Source organism: Symphalangus syndactylus, chromosome 16 (genome assembly GCF_028878055.3).
Source record: "Symphalangus syndactylus isolate Jambi chromosome 16, NHGRI_mSymSyn1-v2.1_pri, whole genome shotgun sequence".
Classification (NCBI taxonomy): Eukaryota; Metazoa; Chordata; class Mammalia; order Primates; family Hylobatidae; genus Symphalangus; species Symphalangus syndactylus.
This window is the reverse complement of record NC_072438.2, coordinates 22733873-22753298: the sequence shown is the minus strand read 5'-3', so window position 1 is coordinate 22753298 and position 19426 is coordinate 22733873. Positions and strand designations below refer to the sequence as shown.

General features: G+C 37.0%; 1 long non-coding RNA gene across 5 annotated transcripts in view; it reads left to right on the top strand.

The window, feature by feature from the left end:
* The window catches only part of LOC134732717 (uncharacterized), a 68206-nt gene that overhangs the window by 33530 nt on the left and 15250 nt on the right, over positions 1-19426 (top strand). For 4 of the 5 annotated variants that reach the window (XR_010116166.1, XR_010116168.1, XR_010116170.1 and 1 more), the window contains one exon: positions 5956-6003. The exons of the other annotated variant lie outside the window; for it this stretch is intronic. This is a non-coding gene — a long non-coding RNA (uncharacterized lncRNA). The remainder of the gene's footprint in view (positions 1-5955; positions 6004-19426) is intronic. 5 annotated transcript variants of the gene reach the window in all.

Below are 19426 nucleotides of genomic sequence, written 5' to 3'. Positions count from 1 at the left end.
CAGTCTCAGGTATTTCTTTATAGCAGTGTGAGAATAGACTAATACATTTCCTAAAAAGAAGTACCCAGTCCCAGACGATTTTACTGGAGAATTCTACCAAATATTTTTTTTTTTTTTTTTTTTTTTTTTTTTGAGACAGAGTCTCGCTCTGTCGCCCAGGCTGGAGTGCAGTGGCGCGATCTCGGCTCACTGCAAGCTCCGCCTCCCGGGCTCACGCCATTCTCCTGCCTCAGCCTCTCCGAGTAGCTGGGACTACAGGCACCCGCCACCACGCCCGGCTAATTTTTTGTATTTTTAGTAGAGACGGGGTTTCAACATGGTCTCGATCTCCTGACCTCGTGATCCACCCGCCTCGGCCTCCCAAAGTGCTGGGATTACAAGCGTGAGCCACCGCGCCCGGCTGAATTCTACCAAATATTTGAAGAAGAACTAATACCAATTCAGTGCAGTGTAGTCTCTCTAGAAAACAAACTAGAATTACTTCCTAATTAAACTTATGAGGCTAATTGTATTTTGAAATGAAAACTCAAAAGAAGTACAGAATAAAGAAAACTATACGTAAATATCCCTCATGAATATAAACACAAAAATATTTTTTAAAACATTAACAAATATAATTCAATAATATATAAAAATAAAATAATTATACTTCATAACCAAAATAGATTTATTCCAAGGATGCAAGTCTGGTTCATTATTGAAAAACCAGCCAGTGTAACCCACCATACTACCAGAGGAAAGAAAGAAAAAAACACACAATCATGTTAGTTGATGCAAAGAAAACAAAATAAAACAAAAAAAATTTGACAGAATTCAGCATGTATTTATTATAAAGCTATCATAAAAAATAGAAATACAGGATAACTTTCTCAGCTTGAGTAAAAATTATAAAATATCTACAGCTTAGCATTATACTTAGTGATGAATTACTGAATGCTTTCCTCTTAAATTGAGAAAAAGACATGATTTAACCTTTATCATTCTTATTCTACATAATGCTGAAGTTCTTTCTAGTTGTCGCACTTAAGGCAAGAAAAGAAAAAGACATACACATCAAAAAGGAAGATATACTACTTTAACGATTTGTAGAAGACATGGTTGTCTACATAGAAAATCTGAAAGAATGTATTTTAAGAGCTGTCCCAGAACTCATAAGTTCAGAAAGATCACCGGATACCAGATAAACATGCAAAAATTAATTGCATTTCTATATGCTAGCAATGAAAACACAGATATCAAAATTAAAAGTATGATACCATTTACAATTCCTCCAAAAATTAAATATTGAGGTGTAAATATAAAAAATACGTACAGGAATTGCCAGCTGAAAACTATAAAATACTGATGAAAGAAATCAAAGAATTTCTAAATAAATGAAGAGGTGTACTATGTTTATGGACTGGAAGACTCAACATAATAAAAACGTCAATTCTCCCCAGAGTGATAAACAGATTTAATAAGATTCTCATCAAAATTCCAGCTATATTTTTTGTACATGCAGACAAGATTATTCTAACAGTAGTATGGAAAGGCAAGGAAACTAGGATAGCTAAAACAATTGTGAAAAAGAATGTAATATGAGGAGTCACTCTGCCCAAGTTCAAGACTTATGTAGTTATAGTAACCAAGACTGCATGTTATTGGCAGAAGGATAGACATATAAATCAAAAGGACAGAATAGAGAATGAAAACAAAGAGACTTCATAAATACGTCCAAATGATTTTTATTATTTTTAAATTTTTTAATTAAATTTTTTTTGTAGTTGAGATGTTTGAGTTCCTTGTATATTCTGAATATTAATCCCTTGTAGGATAAATAGTTTGCAAATATTTTATCTCATTCTGTAGATTGTCTTTTCACTCTGCTGATTATTTCCTTTGGTGGGCAGAAGGTTTTTAGTTTGATTTCATCCCATCTGTCTATTTTTGTTTTTGTTGCCTGTGCTTTTCAGGTTTTATTCATAAAATATCTTCCCAGACCAATTTTCTGAAGCATTTCCCTGTTTTATTTTAATAGTTTTATTATATTGGGTCTTACATTTAGTTCAAAGTGGGGGTCTAGCTTCATTCTTCTGCATGTGGATATCCAATTTCCCTAGCACCATTTATTGAAGAGATTGTCCTTTCCCCAGTGTATGGTCTTGGCAATTTTTGACAAAGATGGAAAAGCAATTCATAGGAGGAATTATAACTTTTTCAACAAATGGTGCTAGAGCAATTGTAATTTATAGGCAATGAAAATGAACCTCAACCTAAACTTCACATGTTATACAAAAATGTAAAATGAATTATGTATTTAAACATAAAACATAAAACTGTAATCTTTAGAAGAGAACATAGGAGAGAAGCTCTGTGACCTAGTCTTGCCTGAAGGGTTCTTAGATGTAACATTATTAGTAAGATTCATAAAAGAAAAAATGAATAAATTGGACTTCACCAAAATTAAAAACTTTTGCCTTCGGAATGACACTGCTAAGGGAATGAAAAGACAAGATACAAGCTGGAGACACAATATTTGGGAACCACTTGCCTGACAAAGGGGTAGCATATAAAATACATAAAGAACTCTCAAAACAAACAACCTGATTAGCAAATCGCAAAATAAAAATTAAAGCCATGATGAGTTATCACTACATACCTATCAGAATGGCACAAATAAAAATTATGGCAATACCAAATACTGTTGAGAATGTGGAGAGAGTGGATCTCATTTGTGTTGCTGGTGGTATGTAAAGTGGCACAGTCACTCTTGAGGTTGGCAATTTCTTTATAAACTAAATATGCAGCTATCATATCATTCAGCAATTCCACTTTGAGGGATTTATTCAGGGAAATGAAAACTTATTTTTACAGAAACTTGTACAAAAATATTCAAAGAAGTTTTATTTATAATAGGCAGAACTGGAAACAACCTGGATGTCTTTTAATAGATGAATGGTTAAACAAACTGTGATACGTCAATGTTTATTCATCATCTATTTGGTGTCACAGGACTCAACCATGTGCTTAAATACATTTGTGACTTAAAATCTCAGAATGTAAATATTATTATCCTAATTTTGTAGATTAGGAATTTGAGATTAAGAGAGGTTAATAGCTTAGCCAATGTCATTCAGGGCAAAGGCTAGAATTTTCAACCTGAGTTCATGGTATTCCAAAACCCATTTATATCCCACCACAGGAAGCTGCCATGAAAATTAGGTGAGGGACCATGTTTGCTTGTTATTCTTTGTAATTGAGAAGGATATAACTAATCATGTTATACCCTAAGGACTACTTCTGTCATTAGATTTTCAGCCCAAAGTGACTGCCTAAGAGCAGACTTTCTTTTTCAGTAGTTCCCATTCAATGCATTTACCTAGGTATCTGCAAAGTCATGGCATTTGATGAGACTTCTCCAAGAAAGAGAATGGGCTTAAACTCTCTTCTGTTGACTCATTTAACTAAGTAACAGAACTAATGCTTGTTCTTTGTCATAATTAGGTTTGCAGCCTCATTTGTGGAGCCTAAAACACTCATTTGCTCACATAGCTGCCTGAAATGGCTTTGTTTTACAATGCATTTCCTTGTCTTCAGAGTCAACTAAAACACAACCATTGAGGTCCACAGTTATGGAACAGGCATGGCTGAAAAAGTAGATATATCATCACATTTTGTAGCCAGAAGAAATTATTCAATTGAAACAATCACCTCATTTTGTAGAGGCAGAGTAACTTGTCCAGGTCACACGTATGTGATTAAAATTAAAACATGAGTCTCAAGATTTCTCCTGAGGCTCAAATCTGGGTGTTACCAAAACTTCTTTCTATGCTCCATACGTTGAATTCCAGTTGCTATTTGTTCCAAGAGCAATTTTTGTTTTGTGAATATACCATGAACAAAATACTTAATTATTTCTTTTAAAAACCAAACCAATTTCATGGTCCTTAAACCTAGAAGGAATGGCAGCTGCAAAGATATAACTTGCTATGTTACCTAAGCACCTCTGTGTTTTAGCCATGCCTCTTAATTTTGATTCCTTAACAAATTCTTATTTGGTGCTTACCTTGCATTTTGCTTGGCTCTGGAGAAGAGATTCAATGATAAAGTAATAAAAATACTGCCTTTATCTAATTTGGAGTGTTGATGCATGAGAGAAATGAGATAGTAGATGTGAAAACTGAAAACTTTTTGTAAAGTGTACAATTCTGTAAAAATTAGACATAACATGACACCGTTTGCAATTGCCAGTGTATATATCATAGATGGAGATTTGAAATATTGAAAACTCTGGATCATAAACAAAAGATACATTTATACTGTAAGTTTATGACATCTAGGCATTGAAATTGGACAGAATGCTTAATAACAAATGTTTGTTATGTGCCAATCACTTATTTGTAATTTCTGTTCTCCACTCAAATGTAAATATAGAAAAATTGTATCTTTTTTATTACTATTATTCCAGCTGTTAGAATAGTAAGCACACACTATGCACTAAACATTTGATGAACAAGTTAATAAATTAATACTTTTTGTGTATGTATGTTAGTTTTATGATACATGGCCAAAAGTGGAATTAGTGGACATGAGATTATATAAAGTCTTGATAGATATTGCTAAATTCCTCTTCCAATTAATTGATTATTACCAATTTATCTTTTAATTATCTAATTTATTAAAAAGGATACTGAGTGCCTGTATATTTTAAGCTCTTTTGTATCTGGCTAGCATGTTTTTCTTCTGGGAATAACAGTCCCTTCCTCTGGGAATTATGACTTCCCTCATCCTTCTGCTGAGAGCAGCCAAGTTAATATGAACTCATCTTCTGATGCAACAGATTGCGTCAGGAGGGGTTCCAGAATCAAGCTGGGCTAATCACAGAACCTCATCTCTGAGGTCATCAATTATTGGTCCAGGAATATTCATTGGATCTAGTCAGGGCCAGAGACTGACTTTCTTGGAATTTTTGGGCATGGGAAACTTGTGACTTGAATCAATAATTTTCTGATGGTTGAGGCTATTAAGGACTTAAAACTCAGAATTTGTTGATTGCTGTTTTTCATCAAAAGGACAAAGTTAGTTGGCACCAAGAGAGAGAAGTATGAAGCCCATACCGAGAGATGATCCCCCAAGATAAGTCCAAATGGAATTTCAGTGCCTGGTTCTCAGTGCTCCTGCAGTCAAACTACATGAGCAATGTTAAGATTCAGGAAATATCTCAATCTCTTTATGATGATAGTAGTAAACAATAATAATTTTCTTCTTTTTAACTTAAGTTGGTTCAGATTATCTTTCCCCTATTTTTTGTAACCAAGCATCATAATAGTGAAGCTTACTATACCAGCAGGCACCTTGACTTAATGTTCTCTTAAGAAGTATATGAAAGCATCCATTTGCCCATATATTTACCTATAAGGGATGTTATAAATATTTACAATGTTGTGTTCATATGGTGAGTAAAAACAATGGAATAACTTATTTGTTTTAATTTGTGTTACCTAAGAAGCAGCTATGCTGAGAATGTTTTCCGGTGTTTATTGGCTATTTATAATTCTGTGAATTGCTGATATATAATATTTGGTCATTTTTCTCTGGGGTTGTATTTTTCTTGTTAATTTGCAGAAACTTTTAAAAAATCGCTATTAATCCTTATTATATTCATTGCAACTGTATTTTCTTGGCCTATTATATGCTCGGTTGCGTTTGTTTATGCTGTATTTTATCACATAGAGGTTAATTATTTTATGTATTCAAATCTATTATACTTTCTCTTTAGGATTCCTGATTTTTTTCTTGTTTAGGAGCATTTGTCCCACTTCTAAATTATTTTCAAAAATCTAAATTTCCTTTTTACACATCTTAGTTTGTTTTCTACCTTTCATTTTATGTTATCCCAATCACTGTACTTTGCTTTTTTCATATGAAATTTAATGCATACTTTGCAAGATAAGTATTGTTATCTCTATTTTCCAGATTATTGCAAGGAAAATGAGTTTCAGAAATTTGTTCAGGTCACACATGGTAAGTGCTGATATTCTGTCAGCAAACCTCATAATCGCTGATATAGTTTGGCTCTGTGTCCTCACCGAAATCTCATCTAGTAGCTTCCATAATTCCCACATGTTGTGTGAGGGACCCAGCGAGAGATAATTGAATCATTGGGCCTGGTCTTTCCTGTTCCTATTCTCATTATAGTGAATGGATCTCATGAGATCTGATGGTTTTAAAAACAGGAGTTTCCCTGCACAAGCTCTCTCTTTGCCTGCCACCATCCATGTAAGATGTGACGTGGTCCTCCTCAACTTCTGCCATGATTGTGAGGCCTCCCCCAAATTGCCTAGTCTTGAGTATGTATTTATCAGCAGTATGAAAATGGACTAATACAATCCTTCAACCTTTCATGCCATCTCTCCAAAATGTAGATGAGAAACTGCCTAATTTATAACTGCTGAAATTTTATTTATTCCCTAAGTGAAGAGTTGATTAATACTGCAAGTTAATATAACAATATAGATATATATTGTGTATGGGACCTTGGATCAGTACAAACTGTAGTCTAAATGCACTTTGTATTCAATATTTCCTTGATTAAGAAATTGGTGAATAAATAAATGATAGGGACTGGGGTGGCAAGGGTCACACTAAGCTCATCTGCTCTTGGAGAGTCAAGGTTAAACTAGAAGCAAAGATGTAGAATAGGATGAGGAAAAAGCTGGATGTCAGGTGTGTGCAGCAGCACCGTTAAGGCACAGCTTCCTACCTGGAGTTCCTAGCTATTCACTATCCTTCCCATAGTGATGAGTTGAGGCTCACTCCTCTGAATTTGCATAGTGCCTTCACACACCTCTATAGCACTTTTGTCCTTGTCAGCTTAGTGCACTAGGCAGTGTCCTCCCAAGCTGTGGCACTTAGTCTTTTTGTTCTGTGCCCCTTTAGTCTTTTTGTTCTGTGCCTCTGGTCTCCTCATAGCACCAGGTATACTATGGAAATGTGGTCCACACACAGGCCAGAGAGCCAGCTGGGGCTGTTGAGCTTGGAAATGTGGCCTGTGATCTAATTTCAGGATGAGAAACTTAGAAAGTTGCCTTATTCTTGATGTTTTCCAAATAATTCTAGATGAAATTATTTTGATGGCTAAAAAGCACTGCCAACTTTCTTAATGGCATTCTTCTATTCAATAAAGCAGGCAATTTAAGTTCCAAGGATGTATTTATTTTCTATGAAACCCAATAAGTCTATTTTCTTTTTAAATGAAAGAAATATAGCCTCTAAGTAATACACACACACATACACCCCTATGTGTACATATATGTATCCATACATATTATTCCTGTATTGGCTTTCATGTAAAAGAAGGCTGCCCAGTACTGGACTGCATGATCAGCAAATGCCAAACTTAGGAAAGGTTCAATTCATCAGTCCATAGATACATTTAACCAGCAATGCATCAGTCTTCCCCATAGGTAGATCCCATCAGAGAGCCATCAGTAGCCTCAGCTGCTTCCTCCTGGCTGATACCCCAAAGACATTAGGTTGTTCACTGATACCTGCCAGGTGCCCACCTCCCAGAAATGGTGTTTAAATGATGGCCTAACAAAAAAGGTCAGTGGACATCATGTTATGTGTGCATTTCACCTGCATAAATGCAATTACAGGGGCTGTGGCAACCATAGAAGTGTGCCACTCAGATCCCCTTTTAAGAGGACCTTTTGTGGGAAGCACAGCTGATGGCAGCTGTTAGACTTTCACATTTGAAACTGCCAATGCTGTGCTTCATCTAGACTCTTCTAGCCAACATCTGGGTATGGCAGGGGCACTGGGTCCATTCCTTCTCTACCCAATGTGGGATTCCACTAACAGGCAGTGTTGTGTTTGCTTCTTGACTCCTTATTGGTTTGGCTGAGATTTTCTTAGAGCCTCACTGTAGTCTGAGCTTTTCCTGGCCAATCCTTCTTTCTCTCTCTCCTTGCATAAGTATCCAATCTGTGTTATGATCTGAAAGCTCTTCCTCACCACTCCTGCTCCCTTTTTCTTTATCTTTCATATGTGTTTTCCCCATCAAATCTCTTGTTGGTGCCTACCTCTCAGAAAATCTGAATTGATACAGCAGCTCATCTGAAAAAAAAAGATGGGGTGGTGGTGGTGGAGAAAACAGCAACTTAAATAGTGCCATCTACGAATTAGGAGTATTCACTGAATGAGCATGAGATGCAGGTACCTTGTTCCCTCAGCCAGGTTCTATGTTCCTTAAAGTCCTAATTTTAGTCAATAAATATTTATGGCATTTACTCTATGCCAGACAATGTTCTAAATATTTTACTTATACTGAATTATTTGGTGTTTACATCAGCCATATGATTAACTACTGTTTCCATTTGGCAGATGAGAACATTGAAGCACAGAGAAATTATGTTAACTTGTCCAATGCCAAAGAGCTATTAAGTGGCAGAGCTGGGATTTACTGCCACTGCACTGTTGCCTCTTTGGTTAGGAGCTCTTTGCTGTGCTGAGATTGCAGTATTTAAAGATAGGTATTTTTAATAAAATATGTTCATTAAACTTTCAATTTCTTTGCATGATACTTAGCTAAATAAATAAGAATTTCTTTCCAGCAGTGAAAGGAAAGCTGACTACACTGAATTTGTTAGTCTTCAGTATGGCAACTTCCTAGAAATTGAGGTTCAGAAAGTTGTCCAGGTAATTTGCAAGAAGAATATTGATATTACATATATATATGTGATTATATATTATATAATTAATATCTATAATCATATATTACATATTATATGATTATAGATATTAATTGTATATATTATAAATATATAATTATTACATATATATTATATATATAAAATATATATATATATCAGCTATTTCAAATGAAAATTCCCAGATTTGCTTCATCCAGGCAAAGTCTTTCAGTGGATTTTTGTGGGGTAAGAGTGAAAAGGGTCGGTGGCATGTTCTAATGTTGGAAAATTAGTCAGAAATATATATTCCTCTTCTATTACCAGCTGGAAAACTCTATTTTCAGAGGACTCATGTGACTCAACAGGACCTACTTGGATAATTTCCATACTTTAAGGTCAACTGTGCCATAGAAAAAAATCTAATCACGAGAGCAGAATCCACCATATTCATGGTCAGTAAAGAAGGCAATTCAAATTCTAAGAATATATGTATTTTCTGTGGAACCCAATAAGGCTATTTTCTTTTAGAATGAAAGAAATATAGCTCTTAAGTAATACACCAAGAATTATTTAATTTAATAAGTTTCAATTCAGAAATATATATTTCTGACTAATTTTCTGACATTAGAACATACCACCAACCCTCTTCACTCTTACCCTGCAAAAATCCACTGAAAGACTGCCTGGGTGAAGCAAACCTGGGAATTATCATTCAAAATAACTGATTTTTCCAGGGTGTTGGATGACAATTTTCAAGTAGTTACTATGCTCTGGATAATATACTAGATAATGAACGTGCATCCAATAATTTAAATCACACAACCACCTGTGGAGTGGTTGCCCATTTAAGAAGGAAGAAACCCTGGCCGGGGGCGGTGGCTCACATCTGTAATCCGAGCACTTTGGGAAGCTGAGTCGGGCGGATCACGAGGTCAGGAGATCGAGATCATCCTGGCTAACACGATGAAACCCCGTCTCTACTAAAAATACAAAAAATTAGCCGGGCGTAGTGGCGGGCGCCTGTAGTCCCGCTACGTGAGAGGCTGAGTCAGGAGAATGGAGTGAACCAGGGAGGCGGAGCTTGCAGTGAGCAGAGATCGCGCCACCACTGCACTCCAGCGTACGTGACAGAGCGAGACTCCGTCTCAAAAAAAAAAAAAAAAAAAAAAAAGAAGGAAGAAACCTGAACTAGATATATAAATAAATTGCTCAACGTCAGAGCTCGTAAGTAGCTGAGTCAAATGAAAACCAAGCCTTACCAATTAGTCTGTGTTGTTGTTGTTATTTTAAACTGCCTGCATCAGCTAACTAGGGTTTATATTTCTGAGCTACCCCCTCACTCCCAATTATTCTTGCTTCTGTGGACTTTCTTCTTAACCATGGCAAATCAGACCTACTTTAAGCTTTTCATGATGTCACAGGACTTCTTTATGAATTGAATTACTTTAATGCCAACATTTGTGAGATTATGTGTGATTTTAGACAACTACTTTTGTTACTAATTCTTTTTTCATTCACCAATGTTTATAAAGTACCCTCTCTCTCTGTTTTTTTTTTTTTTTTTTTTTTTTTAAGACAGAGTCTCTGTCACCCAGGCTGGAGTACAATGGCGCCATCTCGGCTCACTGCAACCTCTGCCTCCCCGGTTCAAGCAATTCTCTTGTCTCAGCCTCCTGAGTAGCCGGGATTATAGGTGCATGCTACCACGCCCAGCTAATTTTTGTATTTTTTTTAGTAGAGGCGGGGTTTCACCATGTTGGTCAGGTTGGTCACGAACTCCTGGCCTCAGGTGATCCACCCACCTCAGCCTCCCAAAGTGCTGGGATTACAGATGTGAGCCACTGCGCCAGGCCTAAAATACCCTCTCTTTTAGGCAGATAGATAAAGGCCATTCTAAAACAAGCCCTAAGATTTCCTGCTTACTGTTGTACATATTTTTCATAATCCCCAGGACAACGAATATGGTGGATTGTAATGGTTAATACTGAGTGTCAACTTGATTGGATTGAAGGATGCAAGTTATTGATCCTGGGTGTGTCTGTGAGGGTGTTGCCCAAGGAGATTAACATTTGAGTCAGTGGGCTGGGAAAGGCAGACCCACCCTCAATCTGTGTGGGCACCATCTAATCAGCTGCCAGTATGATCAGAATAAAAGCAAGCAGAAGAACATGAGAGATCGGACTGGCTTAGCCTCCCAGCCTACCTCTTTCTCCTGTGCTGGATGTTTCCTGCCCCCGAACATCAGAGTCCCAAGTTCTTCAGCTTTGGGACTCGGACTGACTTTTTTGCTCCTCAGCTTGAAAATGGCCTATTGTGGGACCTTGTGACTGTGTAAGTTAATACTCCTGAATAAACTCTCCTTTTAAAATACATCTATCCTATCAGGTGTGGTGGCTCATACCTGTAATCCCAGTACTTTGGGAAACAGAGGCAGGCAGATCACTTGAGGTCAAGAGTTCGAGACCAGCCTGGCCAACATGGTGAAACCCCGTCTCTACTAAAAATCCAAAAATTAGCTCTGTGTTCTGGCACATGCCTGTAATCACAGCTACTTGGGAGGCTGGGGCAGGAGAATTGCTTGAACCCTGGAGGCAGAGGTTGCAGTGAGCCAACATTACACCATTACACTCAGCTTGGGCAAAGAAGTGAGACTCCATCTCAAAATAAAGTAAAATAAAATAAAATAAAATAAAAACATCTATCCTATTAGTTCTGTCCCTCTAGAGAACCCTGACTAATACAGTGGACTTTGCTCTTCTGATTGGATTTTTTTATATGGCACAATTGACATTAAAATAGGGAAGTTATCCAAGTGGGCACTATTGAGTCATATGAGTCCTTGAAAACAGAGTTTTCCAGCTGTTAATAGAAGAGGAAGTCAGATTGGAAAGCATAAGAAGGCTTTGCCACACAATTGCCAGCCTGAAGACGGAGGGGCCCAGATGATAAGGAGTGTGGGTGGCCTCTAGGAACCCTTGGCTGACAGTCAGTAAGGAAATGGAGATCTCAATTTTATAGTATAATGAAGCTGGATTTTGCTAACACTCTGAATGAGCTTGGAAGCAGATTCTTCTCCAGAGCCACAAGGTAAGAACTTAGCCTAGTCAACACCTTGATTTCAGCCTTTAGTGCTCTCATCAGATCATGGACCCTAGCCAAGCTGTGAATGGACTTCTGACCTAAAGGACCAGGACTAATAAATGGTTGCTGTTTGGAGCCACTAAGATTATGGTAATTTGTTATGCTGCACTAGAGACAAATATACCCTTTATAGAGGATCATGATAGTTCTTAGTCCTGAGGATATAACATAGCCTCTGCAATCACAGAGTTTATGTTCTGGGAGAAGGATGGGGGATGAAGAAGATACATGAAGAAATACCAATAAATAAACACACAGTAAAATATCAGATGGTGGTCAGTGCTATGAAGAGAATTATAATGGGGTGATATAATTGAGAGTGTTAGGTGGCTCCTTTAGATCAGTTGGTCAAGAGGAGTCTCCTTGACGCAGTCTTATTTGAAAAGACTCGTATGACAAGAAGGTTCCAGTCAAGTTCAGTTCTGGGAGAAGTGCAATCCAGGTAGATGAGGTGCCACTGTGAAGGACTTCACGTGAGGAAGAACTTGTGATTGACAGACAAGTGGTATGGCTGGCCCCTAGATGATGGTGGTGGGGCTAGAGGAAGTTGGAGAGAGGGTTAGAGGTCAGATTTGGTGGGACTTTGTGTACTATGGTAAAGAATTTGAATTTGATTCTAAATGTGTTGTGCCATTGGAAGACTCTAAATAGATTATATGATTTGATTTATACTTTCAAGATTTTATACAGTGCAGAGACACATAGAAACATTTCAGTTAGAAATAGAGAAAGACTTTTTTTTCCTTTTTCAAAAAATTGAAATACTTATCCACCTGTATGTGTGGAGAACATTTATATTTTTATTTAAAAATTAAATATTATTTATTTTATATTTATTTTACATTTTAATACATTTTATATATGTATTTATATTTATATATACACACATATATATTTATACGTATATATACACATAAATTTATATGTATATATGTATTTATATGTATATATATACACATATATGTATATGTATATATATGTATATATAAAATGTATGTTTATACATTTTATATTTAAAGTTTTAATGCATTTTTTTAGCTCAGGGATATTATCCTTTTATACTTTTTCTATCCTCCTTTTACCCTTGTCCTTTTTATGTTTTCTATCTTCTCCTTTCTGTGTTTACCTTTTTTATTTTGAAAAAAATCAGAAAAAGTTTACAGAGAACAGTATCAAAATATCTGACCAAGAATCAACATTTAACATACTGACATGTTTGCTCCAAGTTCTTATGCTTTTTAAAAGAAGGGAATGTTATGTGTTAAAGTCAAGTCAATTTTGTCCTTCATCCTTATCCTAATTTTTTTTTTGAAGAAGTTAAATGTATCATAGATTTTGTGTGTCTCCTTCTAGGCCTTTATTGATTTTTAATTTTTTTAAATACACATGTATGTTTAATTGTTTGGTGGATTTTTAAATTAAAAACACTATCTCTTACATATTTATTATTTATTTATATAATGTCACTAAATTAAATTTGTATAAAGCCTATAATAAATGTTAAAAAAGGTTTGCCTAGGCTAATAGGAAAACGAGGACCAGTTGAGAGTCATCTCTGGACATTCAGATGAGCAAAGATGGTGGTTTGGACAAGGGCAATGGTAGTAGTGGTGAAGAGAAATGGAGGGATTTGAGATCTGTTTCAGAGACAGTTCTTGCTGATGGATAGGATGTGGGAGATGAGGGACAGAGAAGAACCAAGATAACTCCTAGATTTTTTTTGACTTGAGCAATTGAGAGGATGAGATTGATGAAAATAGAGAAGACTAGGAAAATAAGAGGTTGGATTGTGGAGAATCAATAGGCCTATTTTGGCCACAAAACGTTTGAGCTGCCTATCAGGCCTCAAGTGAAGATGTCAAGTTTACAGTTAAATACATAAGTCTGAAATTCAGAAGGAAGATTAAAATTGGAGGTAAAAATGTGGGAATGATCAGCAAAAGGAATCATACATAGGGCCTTGAGATTACCTAAGGAGAGACTACAGATAGACCAGAGAAAAAGGATAAGGACTGAAGTCTAGGGTACTCCAAAATTTAGAGATCAGAGAGTGAACCTGCATAGCAGTATGAGCAGGAATAGCCAATGTGTTAGAGGGAAACAGGACGGCGTGTGGGGTGCTGGAAGCCAAGAAAAGAGAGAGGAGGGAATGAGGTGTGAAATCCAGTCAGTGATTCTATGCAGCAGCTCTTTTACTTTGATCCCCACCATGACCCTGTAGAGTAGGCAACGACAGAATTATTACTTTTATTTGTAGATAAAGAGCAGCTTTGAGAGATTAAATGAGTTTTCCAAGTGGCCTGGCTAATCAGGGAGCCTTCCAAGTGCCTGGTTCCTGATCCCTTTGTCTTTCCAGGGAGCACTGCAGCGACACTGTCTCTTCCTGTTGGGTTGTATTACATTAATGTCTTGGGGCCTACGGCACACTTAACATTTGGTGCTTCTATAAAAAATGAACGCTGGGGTTTTATATGCTCGTGACCAGTTTTTATGGGTTTCCTGCTTCCTCATTTGTTGTTAGGACGTCAACTAGCACTTCTCCTTACCCTTAGTGCTCCTGCCTGCAGTGACCCTGGCCTGCTTTCTGTTATTTTAAATTTGTTGAGCACTTTATAATTCACACCTGAATTCCAAATATGTGGCAGGTACCCGAATTTTTCATAGATGATGCCAAGTGTATATTAGTAGGGTTTTAAATATTTACAGAATGATTGGCCCTGTTTAATTGTTAACACGGTCATATTAAGTGAAACAATGTTAACCTAGGGTTTTGGTATTCTTGCAAAAGTGTTTAGGGTTTGTGGAAAATAATAGCACTAAATTTTCTCTATTCTGTCACGACAAATAAATTTGTATCAAGATCATCATATAGCTGGTCCTGGAAAAGTACTGTGATTCAGGTGGAAAAGTACTCTGATTTACTCTTTGGAAAACAATTTCTGGGATCTAACAGCCTCAGTCCCATGATTGAGAATGTCTTTCCTTTTTTTTTCTCTGGTTTAAGGAACACTCAGTTACTGAGAAACAATAAAGAAAAAAATTTAAACAATAAAAATTAGAGTAAAGCACCAGGAAAAAAACACTCACACATATATTTGCAAGACATGAAGGTTAAGTTTATGTGTACAATGACTTGGTTGATTTGGTAGTGTATAATGAAATTAAAGCCATTTGTTCTAAGTGTAAACTACAGCCAAAGTTTATAAGTAAACTCAATGAACCAGGATTGTTTTTTAATGAAAAATTTTAAGATACCAATTAGGATGTTTAGTTCACAAAAGTTTAATTCTCCTTATAAACTAAAATGGCACTTATTTGTCATCTCTCCAGTTAAACTATCTTCATGATTTTTCTGTCTGTTGTAGAAGGCTGCTGGATTATAATATTAAAGGAAAAAAATGCCTTAAAATTTTATAGGATTTGAGGGCCCTCTTTCTCCTTCTGTGGGGAAGTATGTATTCCATTGCATGGAGAGCAAGAGAGCAAGGAAGGAGACTCACATTTATATTCATGGGAGGTAGGGCCATCTGAAGGATTTGAAGATCAGTGTATTAGTTTTCTAGAGTTGTGTAACAAAGTACCACAGAGTGAGCAACTGAAACAACAGAAAGGTATGGCCTTGCAGTTCTGGAGGTTGAAAGTCTGAGATCAAGGTGTGGGCAGAGCTGGTTCCTTCTGAGGGTTGTGAGGGAAGGTCTATTCCAAGGCTGTCTTCTTGGCCATGTCTTCATATGGTCTTTCTTCTATGCATGTCTCTGTGTTCAGATCTCCTCTTCTTATAAGGACACCAGTCATATTTTATTGAGGCCACCTGTATAAACTTGTTTTAGCTTGATTACTTTTTTAAAGGCCCTACTCCACATAAGGTCACATTCTGAAGTGCTGGAGTTAGGACTTTAGCATATTAATTTTGAGGGGAAACAATTCGGCCCATAACAATCAGACATCTTTAGTTCATTAACTTATTAATTTATTGGCCTCTTATACAAAAACAGACACTGCACCAGGAATTGGAGGACAAGGTAGCCAATTTCTTCCCATTCTATTAAGGGAGGAAGATTTTAAACAAATAACTACAACAAAATGTACAGAGTGGCGTGATCAAAGGAGTACAAGGAGCTATCAGAGATGACTAGGAGTTGGCCAGATGAGGAAAGTGTAGAGGAAAGTGTCTTGAAACCTTTCCCCTGAACAAACCTGAAAGGTAGAAGACCATGAGATGATGCCTCTGGGGGACTGGGTATATAGCTCAAGTCTGTCCACACAACTGGGATATCCTTTCATTGGGGTTTTATGCTCTCTTGTTCATAGCATTTATGCATTTTATATTCTACTCTGTAATATATTTATGTTGGTTTAAATATAAAAGTAATCTTTTAAATCTATTTCTATCAAGAAAAAGGCCAAGCCAAAATGATTTCCTTCCTACCACCAGGAATGTATACTATTTTTACCTCCTGTTGCATCCCCAGCAGTTCTAATTTTACCCCAGTTTGAGAGACATGGCTCTTATCACCCCAGATTTTATCCTTGGATTAATCCAGAGCATGTGAGAATTGCCTTGGTTTGGACCAAATATATCAGAGCAACTAAATTAAATTTGTGGTAGTGTTGATAGATGTTTTCAAACTCATGGTTACATACACCATAGGGATGCTACTGACAGTTCTGTTGTCATGCAGTGACCCCTTTAGGAAGACTTGTGGGAAAAATGATTTATCTGAGGACTCTGGATCAGAAATATCTTTATTCCTCCAAAGTATAATGTGGCCCCTTTAACTGATCATTCTTCTTTCTTTGCTTTGGCTGCCAGGAGGCTCAAAACAAAATTACCATTTATTTATTTATTTATTTATTTATTTATTTATTTAGAGATGGAGTCTGGCTCTGTCATCCAGGCTGGAGTGCAGTGGCGTGATCTCTATTCACTGCAAGCTCTGCCTCTCAGGTTCACGCCATTCTCCTGCCTCAGCCTCCCGAGTAGCTGGGACTACAGGTGCCCACCACCATGCCTGGCTAATTTTTTTGTATATTTAGTAGAGATGGGGTTTCACCATGTTAGCCAGGATGGTCTTGATCTCCTGACTTCGTGATCCACCCACCTCGGCCTCCCAAAGTGCTGAGATTACAAGTGTGAGCCACCACACCTGGTCTACCGTTTTATTTTTAATAAATTTGTTGGGGCTTTTATTGTTCAGAGTCTATCTAGTAACTTTCCCATTGTTCTCCTCTCACCATTTTAGCTTTATTATCTCTTCGGCTTTATCTTGTTATTTATAATGTAGCAATACTATGTGTTATTATATAGTCTATAGACCTATATAGACTATCAAATAACAATATAAGACTATTATATTGCATCAGAATGTTTATATTATTTTTTATTTTATTGTGAGTGCAGTGGATATTGCTGTTTATATACCCATTATTGTATTTGCCCTAAGTAAACTATCCCAGTGTTCATTTAATGATGCATCTCCTTCTGTCACCCTTGATTTCAGGAACCCCGGCTCCATCTTCAGCTCTGGAGGTTCTTGTAAGTGGTTTGGAGCCAATTCATCCAAAACCAGCATAGCGATTCAGGAATCCAGGTCTAAGACAGTTAGCACTTGCTAGGCCCCTGGACTCCATTCATTAATTGATCAAGCTCAGGCCAGAGACACCAGAGGGAGAAATTCTTAGGGTTCTAAGTCAGATATTTCCTATAACTGAAAAAGAAACCACTGGATGTCAGAGGGAAGTAAATATACTGAGTAAGGGTCAATCAAAAAACTATGGAGAAACTGAGTTATAGTCTTCAGGTTAATAAATCCTCAAGTCTAGCTGGTCTCTAGGTTTCTTTTTTCCTGAGCCAAATATATTTCCTTATTATTTAAGATAGTCTGAATTTTTGTTGCTTTGTTATTGTTGTTCTCACTTAAACAAACCACCTCTGACATGGTTTGGATGTTTTGAGCCCTCCAAATCTCAAGTTGAAATGTGATTCCCAGTGTTGGAGTGAGTTCTCACTCTGAGTTCATGCAAGAGCTGGTTGTTGAAAAGATCCTGGCATCTCTTTTGTTCCTTCTCTTGCTATGAGACACACTGGCTCCTTTTCACCTTCTGCTATGATTGTAAGCTTCCTGAGGCCACCAACCAGAAGCTAAGCAGATGCTGTTACCTTGCTTGTAAAGTCTGCAGAATGATGAGACAAATAAATCTCTTTTCTTTCTGAATTACCCAGCCTCAGATGTTACTTTATAGCAAAGCAGAATGGACTAACACAACCTCAGATCTTTTCAGGAATAAGACATAACATAAATAATAAATCAAGACTAAAAAGTGACAGCACATGGAACAACAGTAGCCATTCATGACTACATCCAGCTCCCTTTGCCAGCCCTGCCTCTCATTGTGTGCACCTCTGCTTCCACAGCCTCATCCACACTCCACAAGGACTGGCAGTTCTCTGGATGCATCATGCCACCCCCTACCTTCTTGACTCTGCACAAGCTATTATCTACCATCACAATGTATTATTTCTGTCCATTAATGAGTCAACACAAATATCCCTTCCTAAGAAAGACCAACCTGAGCTTGCTGAGCCTGCTTACATCCATCTATATTTCTATCTATCTTTCTATCTCCATCCATCCATCCATCCATCCATCCATCCATCCATCTATCCATCTTTCCATCTATCTAATTCCTCTGCACACTGTAGTCATCTCTCCATTTCTACAGCCATGACATAGCTTTGTAGGTGGTTATGTGTCTCCTCTAGGCAGTAAATTCCTGAGGGCAGGCACCAGGTCTCTTCACCTTGGCGTCATGACTGCCTAGTATAGTGCCTACCAAATAGCAGCTTCTCAATTCATTTGCATACAATTTGTTGTCTTTGAAAGTAAGCATCTGGAAATTGAGAAATAAGAAGAAATTGGGTTCTTTGGTGACAGAAGTTTGATCCCAGAGAACAACTTCATGTACTACTTTGGAAAGAGCTCAGAAAATCTGGGGATAGATTATATAATTTCAGAGTATTAGAACTAGGAAGGCTTTTAATATAGACTTCTCATTTTCTAAATAGAGAAGCTGAGACCCAGAGAAATGAGATGACTAGCCCAAGGTTGCTTAGCTTATTAGACTTGGGCCAGGACAAGAACCCAAGTCCTCTTCCTCCCAGACTGCTGTTTATGTGGCTACTTTTCCACTGTCTTGCATGCTCAACTCTTTGTGTGACCTTGGTTTGAGTCACTTAGTCCTCACTAACTCCTGTTTTCTCCATTGCAAAAATGGAATTATTCCCGCCGGATTGTTGGGTAGAACCAAATGATGTAAACACGTGAAAGTACTGTAAGCATCATTAAAATACAATATTTTGTGTTAGGATACTTTTCAACCCTGGGTACTATGCAGAAAAAACCATTCATTCTCCGTGGTGACAGGAAATATTGTAGAATCTTGCAACTGGCAGGCCTACAAAGAGTAAAATTCAAGACATTACAGACAGCATCTTTTTTTCATTTGTTTCAACAACCATTGTTTCATTTTAATAATCTGTGACAAGATGTTTAACTAATAAGAAAAGCCTGGTAATTATATTGGTTAAAAACAAATATAGTTTCAGCATTGTA